The sequence below is a fragment of the Pelophylax lessonae genome (genome assembly GCF_965119305.1).
Source record: "Pelophylax lessonae genome assembly, chromosome: 1".
Classification (NCBI taxonomy): domain Eukaryota; kingdom Metazoa; phylum Chordata; class Amphibia; order Anura; family Ranidae; genus Pelophylax; species Pelophylax lessonae.
The window spans coordinates 597,907,217-597,932,538 of NC_138768.1; positions in this window are offsets into that span (position 1 = coordinate 597,907,217).

Below are 25,322 nucleotides of genomic sequence, written 5' to 3' on the forward strand. Positions count from 1 at the left end.
TAGGAACACATTTAACGATTTGATCGCCCCTGATGTTAACCCCCCTCCCAGCCAATGTCATTAGTACAGTGACAGTTTTTTTTAGCATTGATCACTGTATTACTGTCACTGGTTCCAAAAAAAGTGTCAAAAGTTTCAGTTAGTGTCTGATTTATCTGCTACAATGTCGCAGTCCCACTATAAGTAGCAGATCGCCGCCCTTACTAGTAAAAAAAAAAAAAAAAACTCCAATAAATATATCCCATCGTTTGTAGGTGCTTTACGCTTATTGGGATTTTTTTATTTTTTTGTATCAAAAATATGTAGCAGAATACATATTGACCTAAATTGATGAAGAAATTAGATTTTTTTCATTTTTTCTATTGGGTGTGTTTTATAGCAGAGTCAAAAATATAGTTTTTTTTTTAAAAGTTGTCTGCATTTTTTTTGTTTAAAGCACAAAAAATAAAAACCACAGAGGTGATCAAATTCCACCAAAAGAAAGCTCTATTTGTGGGGAAAAAAGGACATAAATTTTATTTGGGGACAGCGTCGCACAACCGCGCAATTGTCAGTTAAAATAACGCAGTGTCGTATTGCAAAAAATGGCCTGGGTAAACCTTCCGGAGCTGAAACGGTTAAGTACAACGGCCGGCCTGAAAGCGGTTAAGATAAACACTGCAATAATAACTCTAAATATGCATTCACTGAAAAAAACACTATTTCCCTTTAAAACTGTTACAAATATAATATTACTATAGTCTAAACATATTTTCAGGAAGGCTGATTTCCCCAGCTCCTTCAATTTTGTTGTTCTCAGTGTTGCTTGGTGAATTTGTTTGTGAACATTGTTCTTTTCTCAGTCAAAATTCTAATTAAGTTACATCTAAGCTGCAGGGAATTATTCAGCTGCAATACTTTGCAAACTTCCCACTGAAACTTTATAAACTAAGACACATTTAGAAAACAAATGTGGCAGAATTGCCTTCAACGGTTTCAGAGCTCATCGTTAAAATATCAATGTTATTAATTATATTAATAAAACAAGTAGAAGCTGCTCAAACTATACATTAATTTGAGTGAGACTTCCCTATGTGAAGCTAAAATTATACTCATTTTGTTTTAATTTGGTTGCTAAAAGATTAGTAAGACCACTTTTTCAGCATTTTTCACATATTGGGCCAAGTGAAGGCTTCTCATATTATTATGCCAATTTGTTATTGTCTCCTGGTGCAAAAAGTACCACTACAAAAACTAAATGAAACATAGGAGTCGATACTGCTGATTTCCAGATCAAGCTTATTGCCCGGCTGTCATGCTGTAGTTCTGGCTTCATTGAGTACACTTATCATAACAAAAACTATGCTACAGTGGGATGTCACAGATAACTGGTGGGTGAACATTGTGGGGTGCAGATGTTTTGCTGCTGCACATGCATGATTAATTGAAGGAATTGAAAATGCCTGGAAAGACTGCTGGCTTGCCAGCGAATAGACTACCATTTTTCAACAGACTGTTGGGCATGTGTGTCCTAAAGCGGACTGTTCCCCCACTTTCAATAAAAATCCCATCAACATGCAGATCTATATGCTGATATGAAATCATGTTCTAGAGACGGGTTCTTTCCTTCTATTGTCAAACTCACCCTGTAGGCAGGGAAGAGAGGGTTTTTTCCCCTCATTTTAAGGGTTGGCTTGGCTATTTGTGGAATGACTGAACCATGATCTAATTTTACCCCTTTGCAGAATTTTCTCAATGCCCTCTGAAGAAATCAGCCACTGGGCACAGTGCTATCCAGTGGGTATTTGGTTTTTGAGTTGCTCCTGGGACGAGAGGCTGCCATGGAGCCATAAATGTTATTGTACCTTTGACGTTACTGTGGAACCAGTAACCAGCAGTGCCCAGTGTGGAATTGAATCACCTCACTAACCCTCTTGTGGACCTCCAGTCCACATCTTCCCAGGAGCCTGTACAAAGGAGTGTAGAAAGAAAGGGCTACTGTAAGTTGCTAGGGAATTAAGCAGCCCTGGCAGGGTTTGAGCTTGGGGAGGGCCGGTGTGCTGACTGGGCCGCATCCCCAGTCAGCTTTTGAGTTGCTCCTGGGACGAGAGGCTGCCATGGAGCCATACCTTTGATGGTACTGTGAAACCAGCAACCAGTAGATCCCAGTGTGGAATCAAATTACCTCAGTAACCCTTTTGTGGACCTCCGGTCCACATCTTCCCAGGAGCCTGTTCAAAGGAGTGTAGAAAGAAAGGGCTACTGTAAGTTGGTAGGGAATTAAGCTGGCCTGGCAAGGCTATAGCTTGGAGAGGGCCGGTGTTCTGACTGGGCCGCATCCCCATTTATAACATCAGAAGCTATGGCAGACATCCTAGAGTTAGGGGACCATAATCACAAGTTGGTCACAGCAGTGATGCTTCTAGCGCCGTAGTACCAGAACCCCCTTACTGGTTTTCAAGAAAGGTTTACAGAGTATTAACCTGGCTAGATTGCCAACATGCTCGGATATGTGAGCCTTACTTTACCAAGCTTTCTGGAAAACTGTAGGCAGATTATACTGATTCTCCATGCCCCCAGGTGAGGCAGGAGATTGAAAGCGGACGAGATTCCCTTGCTTGCAGCATTTGCATTGGTTCTTTAATGCCCATGTTCAGGTATGAATATGGATTGGAATTCTCTTACCTCCCAGAAGGACTGAAATGCTGGCCATTAATGAACAGAGGATTAGTTAAAAAAAAAAGAAATTAACAGATTCCTTCATCCACACAATTGAGGTGAATGAGACATTGTATTTCGACAGTGGGGACTGTCTGCTGTCAGAACAAACTGATCAGTGCCTGTCCAACTGCCTGTTCGACAGAAGTCAATTGTTAGAGCGACTTTTGTCGAGCAGAAGCGGCCGAACATGGATTGAAATTCAACTAGACCCAGATGAACCAGCATCATTTTAATCCATCTATAACCAGCTTTAGGCTGCTTGAAGAGGAAGAGCTAGGGCTTATATGTTAAGTTCATCTGGGGTTTCATCCAGGTACCCAAGATCTTCAGGAACACTTGGGACTCTAATCCTGCATCTAATTCAGAAATTCAAGGCATGCTACCATGAACTAAATCTGGGAAGGAACGATTGGTGCGGGTGAGATCCCACAGGTCAAGATTTGCACAGTATCTCTTCGTACAGAGAAGGAAAACACCAAGGCACCAGATCAGTGTGGGTATGAGAAAATTATACTTAATTACATATCACTTACCTGTAGGGTAACCTGTATACTGCTCTAGTGGCAGTGCAGCATGCAATGACAGCTCTCTCCAGACTAGCAAAGTCGAAAGCAGCTGCAGGGCATCAGAAGGGACCCACTGGTGAATGGTGGTATTGACAGGTGCTGTGAATGTCAGGTGGGTGGTCTGCAATGTGTTTCCAAGGCCCCGCCTCCATCAAGCACATGTACATGAGAGACTTCCCAGATCTAGGTGAGGAGGTGCAGGAGCCCAGGTGTCCAACACCTGCAAAGTCCCTCCCCAGCACTAGCATCTTCTCTCTAGCTTCTTTCATGTGCTAGTCTTTGGCCATCTTGCTTGCACAGGACGGGATGACGTTACTACTGCACATGCACAGGAGTTCAGTCATCCCAGCACACAGGCACTGTGCCAGAATATGAACTGAGCTGAAAATGAAGATCATGAGCAGACATGTAGGTTTATTTTATTGCAGAAGCGTCATTGCGTTTCTCTTCTACAATAAATAGCCTGCCTGCTAGCAATTTTTTCATTTTACACTTTAGTTCGGCTTTAAGCAAGCCCAAAGCACAATAAACAAATACAATTTGATTTCTTTTGTTTTCCATTTTGGCATTCTTTCAGTACACCACATGCACACATTCCTTTGCCCACCATTACATATTCATGGTCCTGAGATTCCCAACTCTACCCATCAGACTCTCTAGTGGCTAAATATGCACATTTTTGATTATTACACCCTGCATTATCACTACTGCAGTTGACAGGAAGAATTAAATGAAGAGAGATCATTTAAACATCATGGCTAACAACTGTCTCTAATTTCAGGCATTTATATATGTATCTCCTGAGGAAGCGGGCATGGTATCGTGAAACGCGTAGATACATTTTACCATATATACATTTACACCTTGGATTGTGAGTTATATTTTGATTTATATAACTATGGAAACCCATGCATATATCTATGTACCTATGTTTATTAGAATTATTTGTTGTACTAATAATTTATTTATTGTACTAAAGTGTTTAAAGTTTAATACATTTTATACATTGTGGTTTGTATCTTACAAAGTCCCTTGGGTATCCATTTTTTTTGTATTCATACATAAAGGGCTAGGACACTTGTATGCCCCTCATATGCCAGCTCTCCTCTGTATAACCTATCTAGCCCTGTAAAGAAGAAATCGCTATATATACCTTTTCAGAAGAGGCTTCGGTCCAGTTCTACGCTGAGCTGTCAGTGGCTTCTGTGTGTGGGAGCGTGCAGAAGAGGCAGCCGATAATGGAAGCCCCAAAGTAACTCTATGGGTGACACTTCACTTCCCAGGCATTTCTCAGTCGTTGTCGGCTGTCTCCTGCACACAGCTTTCACCACTGGAGACCGTACCGGAGCAGCTTCAGAAAAGGTATTTATAGGGATTTTTGCTTTATAGGGTTAGATGGGTTAGTCTTTAGGTTTGTTGCTGCAAGTAGATTTAGAGATTTTAGTTTTATGATGAACTTCCACTTTAACCACTTAAGGAACAGGCCTATTTCTGACACTTGTTGTTCACAAGTTAAAATCTGTATTTTTTGCTAGAAAATTACTTAGAGCTCCCAAACATTATATATTTTTTCAGCAGAGACCCTAGAAAATAAAATGGAGATCATCGCAATACTTTATGGCACACCGTATTTGCGCAGCGGTCCTACAAACGCAATTTTTTTTTAAAAAAATACACCTTTTTGAATGAAAAAAAGGAAAAACAGTAAAGTTAGCCCAATTTGTTTTATATTATATATTATATTATTATAGTTACAGAGGAGGTTGAGGGCTAGAATTATTGCTCTTGCTCTTATGATTTCTCACATGTGTGGTTTGAACACTGTTTTACGTATGTGGGCGCAACTTGCGTATGTGTTCACTTTTGCGTGCGAGCTCGGAGGGACAGGGTGCTTGACATTTTTATTTCTTATTTCTTATTTATTTTACCTTTTATTTTTACACTGTCCCTTTTTAAAAGAAATTTTGATCACTTTTATTCCTATTATAAGGAATGTAAACATCCCTTGTAATAGAAATAAGCAGGACAGGTCCTCTTTAATTTGAGATCTGGGGTCAAAAAAGACCTCAGACTTCACATCTACACTTAAAAGCAAAAAAAAAAAAAAATGTCAGCAAGAAAAAAAAAAAGTGGCCCTTTAAGGCCGTTGGGAGGAAGCGACGTATGACGTTGCTCCGGTCCTACAAGGCCATAGAGTCGAGTAGGGGCCATCTTGCCCTCACTCGACTTCCTGTCTGGGACATGGACGAATCGGATTGTTTTCCCTGCTACTGACGGCTCCGGTAAGCGAGGAAAAGGACTGGGAAGCGGTGGGAGGGGGCAAATCAGCCGCTGGGACCACTTTTATGTGAAAGAGGACCGCCGGTCCTGTAAGAAAATACCAGGGTTATGGCAGCTTTCTGCTGCCATAACACGGGTATTTAACATCAAAGTACTGACGTAAAACTGCGGCAGGCGGTCCGGAAGTGGTCAAGTTTGTTTATCTTAATGCATTCTCTGCATTAAGCTAAAAGAAAAAATTCCATGGTCAGATCCCCCTCAGCCCCCCAAATACTTACCTGAGCCCAATCTCAAACCAGTGCTGCTCTCTTTCTCTTCTTACTGTACACGGAGACAGCAATGGGAGCCATTGGCTTCTGCTACTGTCAATCAAATCCTGTGAGGAGGCTCAGGAGGGAGCACTGTGCTGTCAATAGAAAGACAGCCCGGCTCAGGATGGAGCCTGCACGAGTGCTCCCATAGCAAGTGACTTACTATAAGAGGCAGGAGTGCTGATGGGGGGACCCCAAAAGAGGAGGTTCAAGGTCTCTCTGTGCAAAATCATTACACAGAGTAGCTAAGTTTAACATGTTTGCTATTTAAAAAAAATAATAATTTTACAATCATTTTAAGCTATAGTCATTAAGGAGGTATCTAAGTTGATGAATATACTACTTTAAGCACAAAGTATATAATTGATAAAGTACAATATTAAATAATCTGACTTATAATTGTTGGCCAATAAAAACTGTAAACAGATGTCGGCTAGTTTGGCAAGTCAGAGGAAATGCGGAAATGTTAGGGTGACTCTTCTAGCAGGCTTTTGTCTCAGAGACCTATGGCATTGTTTTACACCTTTGGGGTGATAAATGGGATATCTGTGGTGTATGAAAAACCTTCTCACAAGATAATATTGGTGTTGGGAGTGTTTTCTGGGTGCACACACATGTACATACTGTATGTAGCATATGAGAGTGTGCCTATGTACCTAAGCAATGTACATTTTATAGTCAGATCTCGTGCTACAACTTGCCTACCACTTGCAGTTTATGATAATCCTAATTCTAGTCCTTTGATACATAAACTTCTCATTCATATTTAATTTAAAGCTAAATAAAGTAAAAATGCAAAGCATTGAATTTGTGCTGTTTTTAGGATTGCCCATTTCATGCCCAACTTCTTCTTTTCTCAGTCAGTTAACAAAGCAGGCAATAAGCACAGTAATTCAGCTAGGATTATGAAGCGTTGCGGTGTTATCTGAAACTAGTTACATGTTCCTCTTGTAAAATGACAAAATAAAAATTGAGCTGCGTTGTTCATCTTCAGCACCCACAAGCTTCTTTTATACTTATCTGCCTTATGAAATATTATGACTGTTATCCAATACATAGCTTTTTTTCATACATACATAGAATTTGATGTTATTTTTTGCTCCATGTGATTGTTTTATAGTATATTAGCTTTAGGTGTGTCACAAAACTGAATTATCCATATTTTAGAACAAATGTGATTCACAGAACAACATTTAATTTGGTTAGGTATGGGTACAGCAATTGAGCAATTGAAGATGCAAACAGTTGTCTGTGCCACTGACATATAACACCAGTTGTATACTTTGCAAATATTTCCAGTGTCACAGCAAGTGTTCAGAGACAAACAGGCTCAATACAGAGATTTGTTAATCATTTCAGTGCACAATCCACTACTAAAATCCCTGAAAATGACATGCATGTTTGAGAAAAAAAAATCTATAATCCCTATTTAAAAATCTGCCATTTGATTTTTTTTTAAATATATAACCCTATAATATTGTCTTGCTAAAACTTACATTTATTTGATTTTATGTTTTTTTTTTTTATTTGCATATTATCACATTATCGTTAATATCATTGCAAGCCAACAGAAAGAAAAATGATCCTGATAAATCTGATTCGTTTTATTAGATGAATAATAAATACATAAAACTTTCCAAACTACTGTATAATAAAATGCATATCCGTAGTAATATTCAAAAAATCACAATGGTTTATAAAGTATAGGTATTTAGTGTAAATGTTCTTTTGCTATTTTGAATATATATACATTTTTTTAATGCATCTTAAATAGTCTCACAATATTTGCATTGTAAAACTTATGATACCCACCTTGTTATAACAATGCGTGGTGGCAGTCTGCAAAACTTGGAAATATTCTTGAATATTTGAAATGAATAATGTTCAGATCTCCAGACTGAAATGTTATCTTCCGTATAACCTCTGTAGTATTTGTATCTAGACTTGGGAATTTCTCCAGCTAAGTAGAAACACCATGTCAGCTCCCGACACCACGGCAGACACTTTTAACTGCAAACGGTCTTCGTGCTTGGGCTTCTCTTTACTTGGCAGCACTTATTTTCCATGTAGCAGCTGGGTGGTTTCCCTGAAAGTAAGGATGTGTTATCATCTCACATAACCAAGATATTGAAACAAAACACCACAACTCCCAACTAAATGCAAAGTCTTAAGTTTACAGGAGACGGTAACAAAAAGTCAGCATTTTGCACTAAGATGATAAAACAACGTGTGCAGGTTCTAAGCTGTGGAAGAAACAACAAGGGGAAGAAAGTGTCAGGTGGGAGCATGACAATCCTATGGAAAATAAAACTGAACTTGATACACACTCTCACATCTGCTTTCTTCACTCATGTCTACTAAATATAGAGCTGCTGCAGGCTGGATAAATAATTGGAACCTAATATCCTCACATTGTAAATCAGCTGCCCCATATTTCTGCTTTCCAGGAGAGAGGACTTCTGTTTGTTCCCTTACATTGCATAAAAACCTCAGCTGGAACATGGCACATTACTTGACCTATCTCATAAAACCAGAAGGTCTGAAGTCCAAATTGTAGACTAGACACTTGCAAAAAAATGCTGCCCAAGGAAAAGCAAGCTTACTCAGTCATATAGTTTGGGACACAGGCTCTTTAATCCCTGGCCAGGGTCAAAACAAACCCTAACGCCCAAGCCCAATTTTGCAACTTAGCATGTGTTAGTATAACAGTACATATACTACATTGTCAAAAGTATTGGGACACCTGCCTTTACACGCACATGAACTTTAATGGCATTCCAGTCTTAGTCCTTACAATTCAATATTGAGTTGGCCCACCCCTTGCAGCTATTACAACTTCAACTCTTCTGGGAAGGCTGTCCACAAGGTTTAGGAGTGTGTCTATGGGAAAGTTTGACCATTCTTCCAGAAGTGAATTTGTGAAATCAGGCACTGATGGTGGAAGAGAAGGCCTGGCTCCACTCTAATTCATCCCAAAGGGGTTATTATTATACAGGATTTATATAGCGCCGACAGTTTGCGAAGCGCTTTACAATATGAGGGAAGACAATTCAGTTACAATACAATTCAATACAGGAGGATTTAGAGGGCCCTGCTCATTAGAGCTTACAATCTAGAAGATTGTAGGGTTCTATTGGGTTGAGGTCAGGACTGTGTGAAGGCCAGTCAAGTTCCTCCACACCTTACTCACTCATCCATGTCTTTATGGACCTTGCTTTGTGCACTGGTGTGTAGTCATGTTGGAACAGGAAGGGACCATGCTCAAACTGTTCCCACAAAGTTGGGAGCATGAAATTGTCCAAAATGTCATAGTATGCTGATGCCCTAAGAGTTCCCTTCACTGGGACTAGGGGGCCAAGCCCAACCCCTGAAAAACAACCCTGCACCAAATGATTTGGATGAGTCCTGACCTCACCCCGATAGACACCTTTGGAATGAATTAGAGCTGAGACTGAGAGCCAGGTCTTCCCATTCAACATCAGTGCCTGATCTCACAAATGGTTAAACATTCCCTATAGACACACTCCTAAACCTTGTGGACAGCCCTCCCAGAAGAGTTGAAGCTGTGGGTGGGCCAACTCAATATTGAACCCAACGGACTGGGATGCCATTAAAGTTCAAGTGCGTGTAAAGGCAGGTGTCCCAATACTTTTGTTAAACTATACTTAGTTTATCAAGGTTGAATATACCTTGTTTTTTTTCATTACAGATTGGGCTTTTATTTGGTGGGAAATGGTAATGCATATCTCCTGTTTTGCTTTTATCATAAAAGTAAAATTGGCCCAAAAAAGTAAAAAAAAAACAAACATTTTTTTAGCTGTATATTTTCAGCAATTACTATGACCCACTACCAAAAAAACCTGCAAAATCAAATATCTTATACTCCTATTGATTACGAAGATACCACATATGTGTGCGTGATTTGTTCTTTGCACCCGTAGTTGGGCCAAGAAACAATAGTATGTAATTTTCTGTCTAACCAAAACAAATTGACACTAGCACTGTCACTAAATATAAAACCTTTATTTATTACACAAAACACACTGACCTTAATACTGCCACCAACTGAAACTTGCACTGCCACTAACGGACACTGCCACGGACTGACTCTTATACTTACACTAATACTGGCCATACATTATACGAAAAATTGGTTGAAGTTCGGTCATTTGGACAGTTCTTGCGCTTTAATGGATAATTGGTTGTGACGTTTTTGAGCCAAAAAAACGAAGGACAATTTTGGAAATTTTCTGCCGAACGAATGATAAATTGAAAGGTTAATGTGTTTCTCGTTCAAACTCTTTGCACTAGGTATGTGAAAAAAAACAAACAAAAAACTGATTAATTTATGTCCATTGAACGATTTATCGGTCATTACATGATGGCACTATTGTTTGCTCTCACGGCCGAGTGTTCGTTTTTCTAAAATGAGTTTGAACGAGTTTTTGTATAGTGTATGGCCAGCATTACACTGACACTAAAGCCTAGTACACGATCAGAAAATCGGACGAAAATACTGCTTTCGAAGTGATTGTACGAGAATTTTCCTATGTTGAGTAACCTCTTTATTTTCGATTTGAGACTAGCATGCAAAAAACCCCAAAACATGCATCTGATATTCTCGTCGTGTGTACGAGGCTTATACTGATAGTAACTGATACACTGCCACTTACACTACCACTAACTGACACTTACACTGCCGCTAATACTAATACCTTGTTTTTTTACAGACTTTTCCTCCAGCAAGGATAAATAGATACATTGGGAAGGGCAACAGAGTAAATGATCACTCTGATAACCAATCAGAGGCTGTCACAAAGATCATGTGAGTTGGATCCCGTTCCCTCAGGTGCCGATCCTTAGTAGGAAACCTGGCGCTGTTACTGTCACTCATGCAATTGAGTGCACTTCCAGCACAAACAGGGAAACATATACATGAGGCACCAAGATTAAAGAATAAGTTCTTTAAAAAAAACAAAAAATAAATGCACATTTTATAACCACTTGCCGACCAGCCGTCGTAGTTTACCCTGCAGCAGCTCGGCTCGATTACGCAAAACAGCATACTTGTACGTCACTTCACGTAATAGACATGGGGGGGGGCACGCACACGCTCCCATTGGCCGGAGAGGGAGTCAATCAGCGGGTCCGCTGGCCACCTGCAATCGCTCCCCATGGAGACAGAACAGAAGTCTGCCTGTGTAATCAAGGCATGTAAACACTTACATGGTTACCCTTTGACAATATTTTTTACTTTCTGCTATAAAAAATTCCCAATAAAAAAAAAAAATAAATAATAATTTTTTCATCAATTTAGGTCAATATGCATTCTGCTACAATTTTTGGTAACCCCCCCCCCCCCCAATAAGTGAATTGAATATTGATTGGTTTGTGCAAAAGTTATTACATCTACAAACTAAGGGAATGATTTATGTCATTTTTTTTTTTATCTCTTACTAGAATTGGCGACGATAAGCAATTTTTAGCAGGACTGTGACATTGCGGCGGACAAACTGGACACCTGACACTTTTGAGGGGACCAGTGACATTATTACAGCAATCAGTGCTAAAAATATGCACTGTTACTGTACTAATGGCATTGGCAGGGAAGGGGTTAACACCACGGGCGATCAAAGGGTTAAATGTGTGCCTAGGGGGTGCTTCCTAACTGTGTGGGGGTGGACTCACTGGATGAACACAGAGACCTGTGTTCCTAAATAGGAGGAACACAGGATCCCTGTGTTTGTCACTGACAGAACAGTGGTCTGCCGTGTTTACTTCGGTAGACCTTTGTTCTGCCTCCATGGGGTTCGATCTCCCCATAGGGTATTGGTTCCCCCTGTGGCCAATCGGCACGTGTGCGCACCTCCAGCAGTACATGTGCGCCCCCATTAGCTGTCTCATGAAGCGACGTACAGGTACGTCGTTTCGCGGGACAGAGCTGACCTGCCACTGTAAAATTATGGTGGCTGGTCAGCAAGTGGTTAATAGGCAGAGCTGTTGTTAAAGTCTCTGTCCTCCCAAATGAACCCTCTCTTAAACCTGCCAGGGGCTTGACTAGAAACAGACAGCAATTTAGGACATTGTGCTGCAGTGCTTTCTGTGCTCCCAATGGACTTCAGCTGAATGGGTTAACACTAACTCGCCTCCATTCACTAGTGGGAGCTAACAAGCAGAAGAGACTTGATGGTTGGCAGCAGTGAATCATGTCAGATGAAAGTTTGGTAAAGAAACTTTATTATAGCAGTCTATATGGACCATTGGACTACAGTTCTTAATGTGAGGCAGGTATAAGGGGAGAGAGAATTGTATTTTTTCAGTGTGAATGCCAAGGAACTCTCTCTTTGGCTGGAGACTAAGGTGTGCACACTGCTGCTCCTATGTGCACATTAATCTGCCTGTGGTCATGTGCTGAGGACCGGAGTCATTCAAGGCAGAGCCAGAATTGAGCTAACATCTGAACAGCAGGACTCTAGTTGCTGTATCTTTGGGACTTGTGTTAAGACAATACTGTCATTAACCTGCTGCTGCCAGCAGGGATCGAGCACATAGGGAGTGACCATCTAACTAGCAGCATTATTTACTGCATGCAGACTTTACTGGGACTGTACTCATGTGCACCACCATAAAGACTGGGCCCCAACAGTAGCGGGCTGAAAAACTAGGGCTAAAGATTGCTCACTCAGACAGCTGCTTTACATGAAATGTGCCTATCACCCATAGTAAGGAGTACTTCTTTAGGGATTTTTACATTTCATTGCTACCATTCATATAGAGTGCACTCTAAAGTGGATATAGCCTACTGTTTACAGAGGAGTTATTGTAGTATTGATTATCATCATTGTTACTGTTTTCTAATGCCATTACCTATTGCTGATTTTATGGATTATCAGGTTAACTCTAATTTAGCTGCATAGAACTCAATTCTATGCTGCTATAGCCTAGTGAACTAATTGGCCTAATCCTTTATTTACTCATTTACAGTACGTGCATACTGCTATTTTCTGCAACCAGTGACAATATATTGGGTTCCTTTACCACTAACCTCTATTATGTTTGCTTTTTGATACTGAAAATTAGTTGTGTACTGTTCAGGATATCAATATTTGTGCTCCCAGCAGCAGTGCAGTATTCATTTACTTAACCTGGCGTGTCAGAGGAACAGAGGTTGTTGTCAGAGTCGAGGCAGCAGAACAATGAACCCAATCTTACCAAGCAGCTCCTGTGGAGTTAGCGCTACACAGGGTATACGCGGACCAAAAATTGTCAGGAACTGTTCGAACTTTGGTCCATGTGTACCACTGTCAGTTCAACAGAAGGCAGTCTAACAGCCAGCTTCTGTCGAACAGTCATGCTGGAAAATCCACATTCAACCAGTACTTGTAGCTGATTGCTGCAGTGCTGGTTTGTATATTGTGATGAGGGCGCTGTCAGAATTCAATAGAACAGCGGAAGAGATCCCTGCATCAACAAAGTTTGTGTTGATGCGGGCATCTGTCAGTTTTTTTTGTTCAACCCGCTGGTTGAAAGAAAAATACTGAAAGTGTATACTCCTAATTAGGCTGACTCTCCACAATATATACTGTATCTTATGAAAAAACCTTAGTAGATTGTGCAGATTGAAACGTATCATTAGTGAGGCCTGGAAATTATAGAACTTTTCTTTGTCTATTGCACACATTGGGTTATTAAGGTTATGTGAAATACACGTGTATCAACCAGTGGCGCCTGGTGCTCCATGGGCGGGGGGCCGGCAGACGGACCGGACCACACCATACCCCCCTGGACCACACCTGCTCCAGCCCGCACACCATACCATTAGATCAATTCAGTACACAACAGCAATATTTACTTTCTGTAATGACTATTATTTACAGTAGTAAGCACCAAAGAAAGCTGGAAAAAGCTGTCACATTGCTGAAAATACCTGTTTTTTCAGGGGGCCGGGCTTAAAAATGGAAGCCTGGAAGCCTATTGAGACTAATGTTTCAGTCTCATATAATATTACATGTTTATGAATGCTCAGGTTGGATAAAAGTTTCCTTAAAAGTCTAACTAAAAAGGAAACAGCAGAAGGTGCCAACCAAGTGCAATATATACAAAAAATGCAAGATGCATAAAGATAAGAGCATGTAATCCACCTAGTGTGGTTTGTTGTTAAAGTGTTTATTACCCCAGCATTTCAAATTCCTGATATGTGCCTGCTGTTCCACATACTTGTATTAAAAAGTATCCTGTTTTTTGCTTCCTTTGTGTAAAATCGCTGGTGTTTCCATCAGTCCCTCTGGTGCATCATATCTTTTTTCGCATTGGCTCCTGGGATACCAGTGTAGCTAATCCCAGGAGTCAATGGACATCCTCTGCTGCTAGCATCGCTTTAGTTGTAAACCGGAAATGATGCGATGCTAGGTGAAGGTAGATGCTATTGCTACAGCAACCTGCTATACACATAGTGGGCAATGATAAGTTCCCACTGCACATGTGCGAGATCAGGAGGTGCTTGCTGGGTAAGCAGCAGCATCTAAGAGACTCCTAGCGGGCTTCAGATTCCCACACTCAGGATGGACGCTTGCTGGATCAGGAGGGTACAGTGAGTACCAATACTTTTACTAACACAGAAAACCTGGTCAGATACAGCATATGCCGACTTTTAATACCTTATTGACGACTAGCCCGGGGGTGATTAAAAAAAAAAAGGCTGGAACTCCGCTTTAAGTTGCACTTTAAACTCAATATATTCAGCTTTCTTATTTGTTATTTCGTATAACTTGATCAGCTTTACGGATCATGGTTTGGGTTACTTTATCCTTTTTCAATCTAGGCCAGTACAGCATTAATTTGGTGCTTGTGTTTACTATGTTGATGTCTACTTCTCAAATATTTTTTTCTATTGTTTTTGTACTCTTCCAGTGTGTACGAGGTATGTCTATTAACCGCTTCCGGACCGCCCACCGCCTTTTTCCTGCGGCAGTGCGGCCCACCTGCACGAACCGACGTAGACCTACGTTGGTCATGTGCAGGCCACTAGGGGGCGAGCGCGCACCATCGCCAGCGTTCTCCCGCCCCGACTCAGCAGCGGGGAAGCTGATGCATGGGACCGGCGGCTCCGATTGCCACCTGACACCCACGATCACTCCCCGCTGAGAGAGAAGGACGGTCAGCTTTTGTAAACACAGCTGACCGTTCTTCTCCCTGGATCCCTATATAGGATCACAGGTCTCTATGATCATTTCATAAACCACGCCCCCCCCCACAGTTAGAATCACTCCCCTAGGCTCTTATTTAACCCCTTGATCACCGACAATGTTAACCCCTTCCCTGCCAGTGTCATTATTAAAGTAACAGTGCAAATTTGTAGCACTGATTACTGTAGTAATGTCACTGGTCCCCCCAAAAGTGTAAAAAATGTCAGTTAGGGGTCCGATCTGTCCACCGCAATGTCGCAGTCCCACTAAAAATCGCAAATCGCCGCCATAACTAAAAAACAAAACAATAAAAATGACATAAATCTTTCCCGTAGTTAGTGGATGCGATAACTTTTGTGCAAACCAATCAAAATACGCTTATTGCGATTTTTTTTTTACCAAAAATATGTAGCAGAGAACAAATTGGTCTAAAATGTTAAAAAAAATTTTTTGAGAATTTTATATAGCAGAAAGTGAAAAATATTGTTTTTTTTTTTTTCAGAATTGTCACTGTTTTTTTTGTTTATAGCGCAAAAAATAAAAATCGCACAGGTGATCAAATACCACCAAAAGAAAGCTCTATTTGTGGGAAAAAAAGGACATCAATTTTATTTGGGTACAGCATCGCACCACCGCGCAATTGTCCGTTAAAGTAACGCAGTGCCGAATCGCAAAATATGGCCTGGTCATCAAGGGGGCAAATCTTCCGGTCCAGAAGTGGTTAAATAAAGAGACCTAGTAAACAAAGCAGTCAGAACCGGTTGTAACTTCATGTGTTTTGACCTTGAACATGTTTGAACCTGCATGACAAGCAGCAACACTCTATGACAGTCAGTTGATTGTGAGTCGCCATTTAGTTTGGTTGTGTTTTCTGTAGCGTGTCGAAAAAATGCTAAGCTTGGTTGGAAAACACCGTCATCACCAAGGATGAAAAAAGCTTGTCAAAGCAAGTCAAAAATTCAAAGCCATGCTCATTGTGTTTTTCAATATCAAGGATGTTATTTTGAAAGAATGGGTTCCAGAAGGCACAACAGTTAACCAGCATTATTATAAGGAAGATTTGATAAAGCTGAGAGAAAGAGTCAGAAAACAACGGCCACGACTGTGGGAAAATGGTATTATTCTTCACCAGGACAGGGCATCTGCTCACAAGGCACTTTCTGTGAAGCAGTTTTTGACTGACAAGCACGTTACTACACTTGAACATCCTCCATATTGATTTAGCACCATACGACTTTTTTTACCTTTCCCAAAAGTTAAATCAGTGCTTAAAGGGACATGTTTTTAATCAGTTGATGCTGTAAAGAAGAAAACAGCGGAGGTGTTGAAACAGCTGACAGAAAATGATTTTTTCTCCATGCCTTTGACCAGTGGGAAACAAGACTGCAGCAATGTATTAGTGCAAATGGGGAATATATTGAAGGGGACAAGCATTAAATTTGTAATACATATAAATAAAGGTGAGTTATTTAACAGACACACCTTGTATTTGTCGATATGTGCGGTTTCCTGGACATCCCCAGATGGCTGCATACTAACAGCTTTCCATATTTATGTTATTTATGACTTGAAGCAAGGGTACAAGCACAGTAATATAATATGCCTGTCACTTGACTTCTTGTGATTAGTGTGACTGATCCACTGCATGTGTGATTTGTTTATCCATTGAAAAATGCTTGTGACATTATAATCTGTAGGAGTAAATCCATGAATGGAGAGATGAAAAATGCTACCATTATTCATTTTACAGTGAAGATCTTTTATTTTAGCATGTCTAATTACTCAAATGCATGGCACATCAAATTAGTATCCATGTGCTTTCCTGCAAACACAAGTTTGGTAAAGTGTGGTAGAAAACATTGCATGCAATGGAAATTCTGCCATGCTGCATGTATTTCCTAATTTTTCTTTACTATACGCATTGCGCCTCACCTCTCTTTTTACACGCAGTGGTGGAATTAAATATTTAAAAAAGCTGATTGGCTGCACTCCAACTGAGATAAAGTGTAGACAAAGTTTGTTTTAGACCTCTTTTTATGATTTCCCCCAGTCTCTCATACTTATATTACTACTTTACACAGTGCCCCATGCCTCTTCATTACAAGCAGTGCCTTCAATTACACAAAGGGGGAGATTTACTAAAACTGGAGTGTGCAAAATCTGGTGCACCTCGGTGTAGAAACCAATCAGATTCCAGGGTTTATTGTTAAAGCTTAACTCCCTTAGCGGTATCCCCGAGCGTGACTCGGGGTGGATTTTCCATGCTACAATCGGTATCCCCGAGTCACGCTCGGGGTAGATGTGCAGAGCCTGCAGCAGGGTTCCTTACCTTCTCCTGGCGATCCAGCGATGATCTCCCATTGCTGTAATCGCCGCCGAGATCCCCGCCGCTCGTCCGTCGGTCTGATGACTTCCTGGTTCCGTTCCCTGCAGCAGCAATGCTGCATGGGAGCGGAACTGGGAGGGAAATTCAAAAGTTGCACCAACACAAACACATAAAAAGGAGGTGATACAGTGTAATCTGAGAGGATTACACTGTATCACCTTAGTAAAAGACACAGTGCCCTTTCAGTGCCCCTTGCCATTGTCATTTGTGACAAATAAAATCATTTGAAAATGGCATCAAAAAAGCGCTGTCCTACATATGCCCTTTTGGATAAGCTGAGCATCGACACGGAGCTGCTCGCAGAACAGAGAGTCGTGGGGAGATTTGTCATCTGACTCTGACACCGACACTGATCCAGAAAGTGACAACGCCGATGATCCCGCACCTGACCTAAGCGATGTGCGCACTTGGTGCCCTCTAAACAGCGATGCGGACCAGGCAGCGCCCCCGAGATTCCGATTCACTGGATCTCCTAGGATGAAGGTTGATGTGGAGAGTGACAACCCTCTGGCGTACCTGAAATTATTTCTTACTGAGAAGGTAATTCTAAAAATCGTCACAGAAACCAACCGCTACCATGAGCAGCAATCCGCTACGCTGCATGCCAGATTTTCCAGATCCAGAAAATGGGAACCGGTCAGTAAACAGGACATCTGGAAGTTTCTGGGACTCATCATCCTTCAGGGGGTAGTGGGGAAACCGCTCCAGAAATGGTATTGGACCACCAATAAGATGCTGGCCACTCCATCTCAGCTCGGGTGCCCCCATATCAAGCTGCTTGCTGTGGGGGCATTTACCAGGAGGGAGCGGCCAGGAGCTCCGGCCAGGGACCCAAAAAGACGAGGATCTGGGCTGCTCTGTGCAAAATCAACTGCACAGAGGAGGTAAGTATAACATGTTTGTTATTTTAACCACTTGCCCACCGCTCACATGGAGCGTACTGCGGCAAAGTGGCACGATCCCGTCCAGCGACGTAGACCTACGTCACTGGACTCCTCCCCCTGTAGGCGGCGCTCGCGCGCCGCCGGAGGTGCGCTCCCGCTGTTTTCATTCACAGAGGGAGTCGGGCCAGGGGAGGAGCAGCGGCGATCGCCGCTGCTCTGCCCCGATCGTCGGGGAATCGAGTGAGGAGATCCGCCCGCCCATAGTGACAGGGAGTGACAGATCGGACTGTTCAGCATAGCTGGACATCCGATCTGTCCCTGTCTCACAAAGTCACCTCCCCCCCCACACGTCAGTAAGCACCAGGCATACATTAACCCCTCCCTCTCCAATAAAATTAACCCCTTCACTGCCAGTGTCATTTTTACAGTAACAGTGCATATGTATAGCACTGATTTTTTTTTGTTTATAGCGCAAAAAGTAAAAATCGCACAGGTGATCAAATACCACCAAAAGAAATCTCTGTTTGTGGGAAAAAGAGGACGTAAATTTCGTTTGGGTACAGGGTCGCATGACCGCGCAATTGTCAGTTAAAGTCGCACAGCGCCGAATCGCAAAAAGTGGCCTGGACGGAAGACAGCAAAATCCTCCGGTGGTAAAGTGGTTGATAGAAAAAAAAAAAAAAAACGAGACTTTACAATCACTTTAAGTCTTGGCTTACACACCTACGCATAGTGCATTTTCACTTTTGCAGAAACACACTACACTCTAACATGGTTACGTCACGTTCACATCTGTGCATTTTTTGGAAAGGGCCAGGGACCAGCAGGTTGTGTTTTTTGTTCCATAAACTTCAAAAAAATCAAAAACGTGTATTGAAAAATGCATAATGCAACTGGAATACGCATCAACTGCACCCTGCATAGGTGTAAACCAGGCCTAAATGAACAAGCTGAAGTTAGAAGCTGATTGGTTACCGTTCACAGGTGCACCGGATTCTGAGTGCTTCAGTTTTAGTAAATCTCCCCAAAGTGTTTTATGTAATGAAAGCGAGGTCTGATGGACCCCAAACTATGTGGATAGTATGGAAGAGTTGTAATGAACACAGAGCCACCCTCATTTTCTAAAAAATTTGCAAGTCAGTTACAAAAACAGTTGTAGCCCTGGCCAAAGCGCTGCTGTCACAGCAGCCGCACAGCTCTGAACAACTGACTGCCATCCAGACAGATGCAACTCCCCTCCCCTGCTGTGATTGGGTGGAGCAGCTTCACAGGAAGAGAAGATGTCCTCTCTCCCTCCAAGCAGAGCAGCTGGCCAGGGGAGGGGGAGAATGAACACTAACACAGGCTGAATACTTGCACCCGTTTTAAAGAAGCTTCACCTACCATTGGGACAGCAAGTGAACTACAAGTCCCAAGAGCACAGTACTGTTGAGGGGGAGAAAAAGGAATTGAATCCTGAGTTCTCGAGGGCAGTCTCACGTAGACAGTAAGGAGAGAGGCTTGCTGCATGGTGCCCCTTCCAACACTGCTGAGTGCTAGTGTGATACTGTGTTGCTGAACCGGGACTGCATCATTGCACCTATCCAGAGACTGCTGTTGTTAGAGGAATTGTGGAGTTGAGAAGAGAGACCCAGCAGGCTGCCCAGAAGGTCTGTTGCTTTGCTTGGAATTGCTGCTACAGTGATCAGAGCTGCTTCCATCGTCCTCAGAGTCTACAGGAAGCAGCCTGATCATGTGTTCCAAACACCCACAAGAATGAGGAGACACCACAATAAACTTCAGAGAAAGTGAAGAGTGGTGAGATGCCATTGTCCACCATCTTTACTATGTTCCCCCTTGAGACGGCACCACCCTTCTTGGCGCCCCTTGGGATTCCGTTTCAGGATTATTCTCCTTTATCCTGTTGGAATGACAAAAACTGGGTTAAAGAGTGATCCAATGTAATCTTGGACACAAAGTCGGCCACTGACAGGTATACCACTGGCCAGTCAGAGGGCGATTGGGAAGAACTATGAATTAAAGCCTCCTGTGTGTGTATAACCTATATTTAAGGTTCCCTCATAAGGCAGAGACTGGGAGGTACAAACTTTGTCCTTGCAGCTGTTATACACCTTTGTTTGTTTTTTTTTTATACTTTGACATGTTAAATTTTCTCTGCTGGGCAAATAACAGAACAATAATAACACACTGTGCCTGGTACCCCACGGTGCTCACATGCCACCACATGGACTAAACTGTTTCTGAAATGCCACCATGTGGACCAAGCTATCCCTGAAATGCTGCACAGTGCAGCAGCTGTTCTCCCTCTCCTCAACTGTCAGTGAAAAGAGGGAGCAAGAGTGGACACAGGACCCTTGTAAGGTTGTGCTGCACCCACTATAAGCCAGAGGGGAGCCTGCGCACCACCCCAGGTTGCAGATGACACTAGTATTGGCTGCTGTTCAACCTGGGAAGAAAGTGGCCTCCAGAAGACATCTGCCTATTGGGCCAAGGGTGGGACTTTGTTCTGCACTCCTGTGACCTGTTTTCAGCCAACAGAGGGCTAAAGCCTGCTGTCGGCTGACATCACAGAGCCAGTCCAGGTGCCTGGACTGTTAGCTGACTCAGCCTCTCATTGAGCCACTGAGAGACTGAGCCAGCCGACCCTGCCCCCTCCACAGCCCAGCACTCCAGTGAGCACTGGAGGAGCAGAGCAGAGAGCCAGTGACTGACAGTTACCAGCTCTCTGCAGGCTAATACAGAGAGCTGAGCAATCTGCGTTCTTTGATTGCTTAGTTTTTGGTGTACAGCTGGTGGGGGACAGCTGCAGCAGGAATTGGTGCTGCAGCCCTCTAGGTGAGTGTGAGTTTTTTTCTTAATGCCATACTTTTCTTTTAAGTTTGCTTTAAAAAGACTTTGTTAAATAACAGATGCACTGCTTCCAGGATAGCATAAGTAGCTTTACTGTAAACTCAGTGTTGTAGCGCTGCTTAAACAATGCGTATAGGATAGTGTGATAAATAAATATACCGTGCAAATTTCGCAAAATCACGTATAAATAATTCAAATTGATACAACAAAATTCATATAAATTATAAAGTCCATTTAAAGTCCATCAAAGTGCAGATAAGGTGCTCCTGTTCTTTCTATGTGCGTAAATGGGGATGATCCCCCTGTGGTTTTCTACTTACCACAATGCGGTTGGTAGGAAGCATATCATGATGGTTTGCAATATAATCCTCATACTCTTAAGCTTGGAATCCATGATAACGTTGGTGAGATCCTTGATGGTGTAAAATAAAGTATCCCAGAGTTTCCTGATAAGGAGGAAGTTCTGGTACCAAGATGAGGAAGGTTCAATGCTGGCCTGAGTTCCCGTGAAAAGGTCTCCCTGGCTGATGGTGTCCTGTTCTGGAGGTTGATGTGGAGCTCCTCTGATGACTCTTCTATGGTTGGGTGACTTCTGACTCTTCCCAGCACAGTGATTGAACATGAAGGGGGAAATCTCTCCCAAATCTCGGCTTCTCTTCCTCCTGCTCACAAATGTCCACAATCAGGGGAAAGTTTCCTTTAAAGTGTCATTCCACCTTGTGGGGGGTCCTAGGCCTGCAATGTGCAGACTGTAGACATGAAGCTGATTCTGCTCTGACCTGTGTGAGGATCTTCTCTGTCTCTCCTCCGTGTCCCCGACGGAGGATGGAGGCTTCTTGTCCTGGCTGAGAGGTGTGAGGGACGTTCTGTGTCTGCACTATGGATCTGATCAAGAGACAGAGAAGATCCTCAGAAGATCCTTCTGGTACCAGAACTTCCTCCTTATCAGGAAACTCTGGGATACTTTATTTTACACCATCAAGGATCTCACCAACGTTATCACGGATTCCAAGCTTAAGAGTATGAGGATTATATTGCAAACCATTATGATATGCTTCCTACCAACCGCATTTTGGTAAGTAGAAAACCACAGGGGGATCATCCCCATTTACGCACATAGAAAGCACAGGAGCACCTTATCTGCACTTTGATGGACTTTAAATGGACTTTATAATTTATATGAATTTTGTTGTATGAATTTGAATTATTTATACGTGATTTTGCAAAATTTGCACAGTATATTTTTGCACATTGTTGCAATTAGATTATTTATTTATCACACTATCCTATACACATTGTTTAAGCAGCGCTGCAACACTGAGTTTACATTATTTAAAGATCACTAGCACTTTATTTGCAGCAAGCAGCTTTTGATTGCACAGACACTTTTTTGAAACATATTTATTCACTTATTTATTTTTTATTTTACCATAAGCGTGAGGTTTTATTGTTATACATAAGTAGCTTTACTGTATACATTTTGGAGCCAGAGGTATATATACTGCAGGACTTGCAATGCAGTTACAATAGTGGCTAAAAAAAAAAGATATCACCCTGTCACTTACTTTGGAAAGCAGGCAGCTGCAGCTGATTTCCGTTCCTCTGTAAAATTTCCCAGACAGCTCCAAATAATGACATGCGCTGATGTTCAAACAGCAACCAGCTCCTGCTCTGCCACCCTTCTGTACATCACTATTGACCTATCACTGGTATTGGTGCCCTGGCTGGTGATCAGTAAAGCAAGTAAAGGGGGTGAACCAGAGTTGGTGACCACAGAGCAAATTGCTATTTGCATACAACAGTGCTTCTTTTCAGGCATTCAGACTACTATAGATGTCAACAAAACAGTTCTCACCAAAGATTTTTTTGTACAGTAAATTACAAAAAGCAACAACTTGCTGCAGTTTAGCCCAAAAAATTTATGGCACCATATGTAAAACACATTTTCATTTCACATATATTTTATGTAGGCAGCTGTAAATAAAAGGGACAAAGAAAGCCACCTAAAATGCACAACATGCATCCAGGCAACTCTGCAAGGCATGCAAACATGGACAAAAATGCTCTTAAATAATGAATAATAAAAGGCATGCTTTTTTATGTTCAAAAGTACAAAATGATCACTTACTGTCACCTGCAATAGTCTTTCCGATCTGTCAGTGTCTTTAGACTCTGTGTCCGATTATTTTAGCTATGACACGCGCTACCAGGCCAAGTCACAGTAATACAATCTGCCTGTTTCTTGACTTTCTGGGATTAGTGTTACCAATCCACTACATGTGATTTGTTTATCATAACAAACGAGCAATCCATATGGTAATAAAGTGAAGGAAGAAATATCTGGGTAGCAAAATGTGAGATAGATGTATTTATAATTTTATAGTGTGTACCTTTTATTTTGCTGCTTCCATTACTATTACTGAGAAATCACATCAGATTTTAACTGCAAGCAATAACTCCATGCCGTTGCTTCACACGTTCAATATACCAAGTAAATATTGGTGGCAATAGTCAAATATTTTTATGCTAGAAAAGCCTAAAGCATAACACAGGCCAACACACATTTTGGTGCCTCGAATGTTAGACCGGTTCCTGGGGATATTTGACCTGCTGATTCTAGAAATGGCACCATATTTTTCCGATCAGCTCTAGTTTTTGAAATACATAATTAATGCCATATACCACACTTCACTCCGGTCGCCCATCAAAAATCAGAATATAAATACAGTATAACCTTGGGTTGCGAGCATAATTAATTCCGGAAACATGCTTGTAATCCAAAGCACTCTTATATCAAAGCGAATTTCCTCATAAGGAATAATGGAAACTCAGATAATTCGGTCCACAACCATTTATTCATAAGTCCTTCAGTTTATATTCCATATAAAAAGATTATAGCAATGTGATAGGTGTGTAACTAAAATGTCCATCCACAAATGGCAGCCTTCACAAGGGGATTAGCAGCAAAATTCAGCAGGAGCTACAGAGTATAAAAGAGAAGAGAGGCGCCTCTAAGTGTAGCAATATGGTTACATTTATTAAAGATTCAACATCAACTCACCTGGTTGATTATTAAAACAGGCACATCTAAATTATTAAAACAGGCACATCTAAGAATGCAGGCATCCAAGGTAAAGCTTTCCACATAGGCCACCCTTCTCGCTGCCAGCTCTCGCCGCTGTCAGTTTGCAATTGTGACCAGGAAGACTACCCTGCAGTGGAGCGATCGGAAAGCGAGGCTTGAATCGCTCATGGAGCACAGTGTAGAAGGGATGACATTGATGGTGGTGCGGAGGATAGTCTATGTGGACAGCTTTACCCCGGATGCTTGCATACTTAGATGTGCCTCTTTTAATCATCAACCATGTGAGTTGTTAAATGTTGTACCTTCATTAAATGTAACAATATTGATACACTTAGAGGCACCTCTCTTCTCTTTTATACTCATTTGTGACATGATGCTACTGTACGTGTATATGAAGACGTTGCTTGTTTATCAAGTCAAAATTTTTTTTTGCTTTTCTTGCAAAATGCTCTCAAAGTTACTCTCAATCCAAGGTCTTACTGTATAGCAAAATACATCAGGATCATAACCTTTATGGTGCTCGATCTGTAAAAATGAAACGATATGAGTGACAATATACATACACCTCCTGTACAATTATAACTATAATACAGTTAATAATTTACAGTTTAGAATCCAATGTTTCCGATGTAAAATTACAACCAGAAGTATGCAAACAGTTTTACTTAACTATATCTGCTAACTGTACAAAAACACAAACTAGGTAACAATAGAACAAGTTGATCAGCAAGATCTTTTAAAAAACAGACTAAAAAATCATAGGAATTCAACCATATCTAAAAAATCATAGCTATTCTGACTCCAAATGTTATAATAGTGACTTATCCCTTGTGGAGACCCCTATGCCTGGCCTGGGCCTGTATAAGCATATATAATCACTGCCAACAGTCTTTATCAGATAGCTGAACTCCCCAAACATGTCTTTATCATCAGCGTAGGTTTTGTTGCAAGCAGGAGGTGTAGCAGACAACAAAATGTGGCAGATAATTTAAAGATGATATTTGAAGGTCAAAACATGGTAATGTGTTCCCAGATGCAAGGCCTAGACAAGTAGCCATCTCTTATCCCAAAGCAT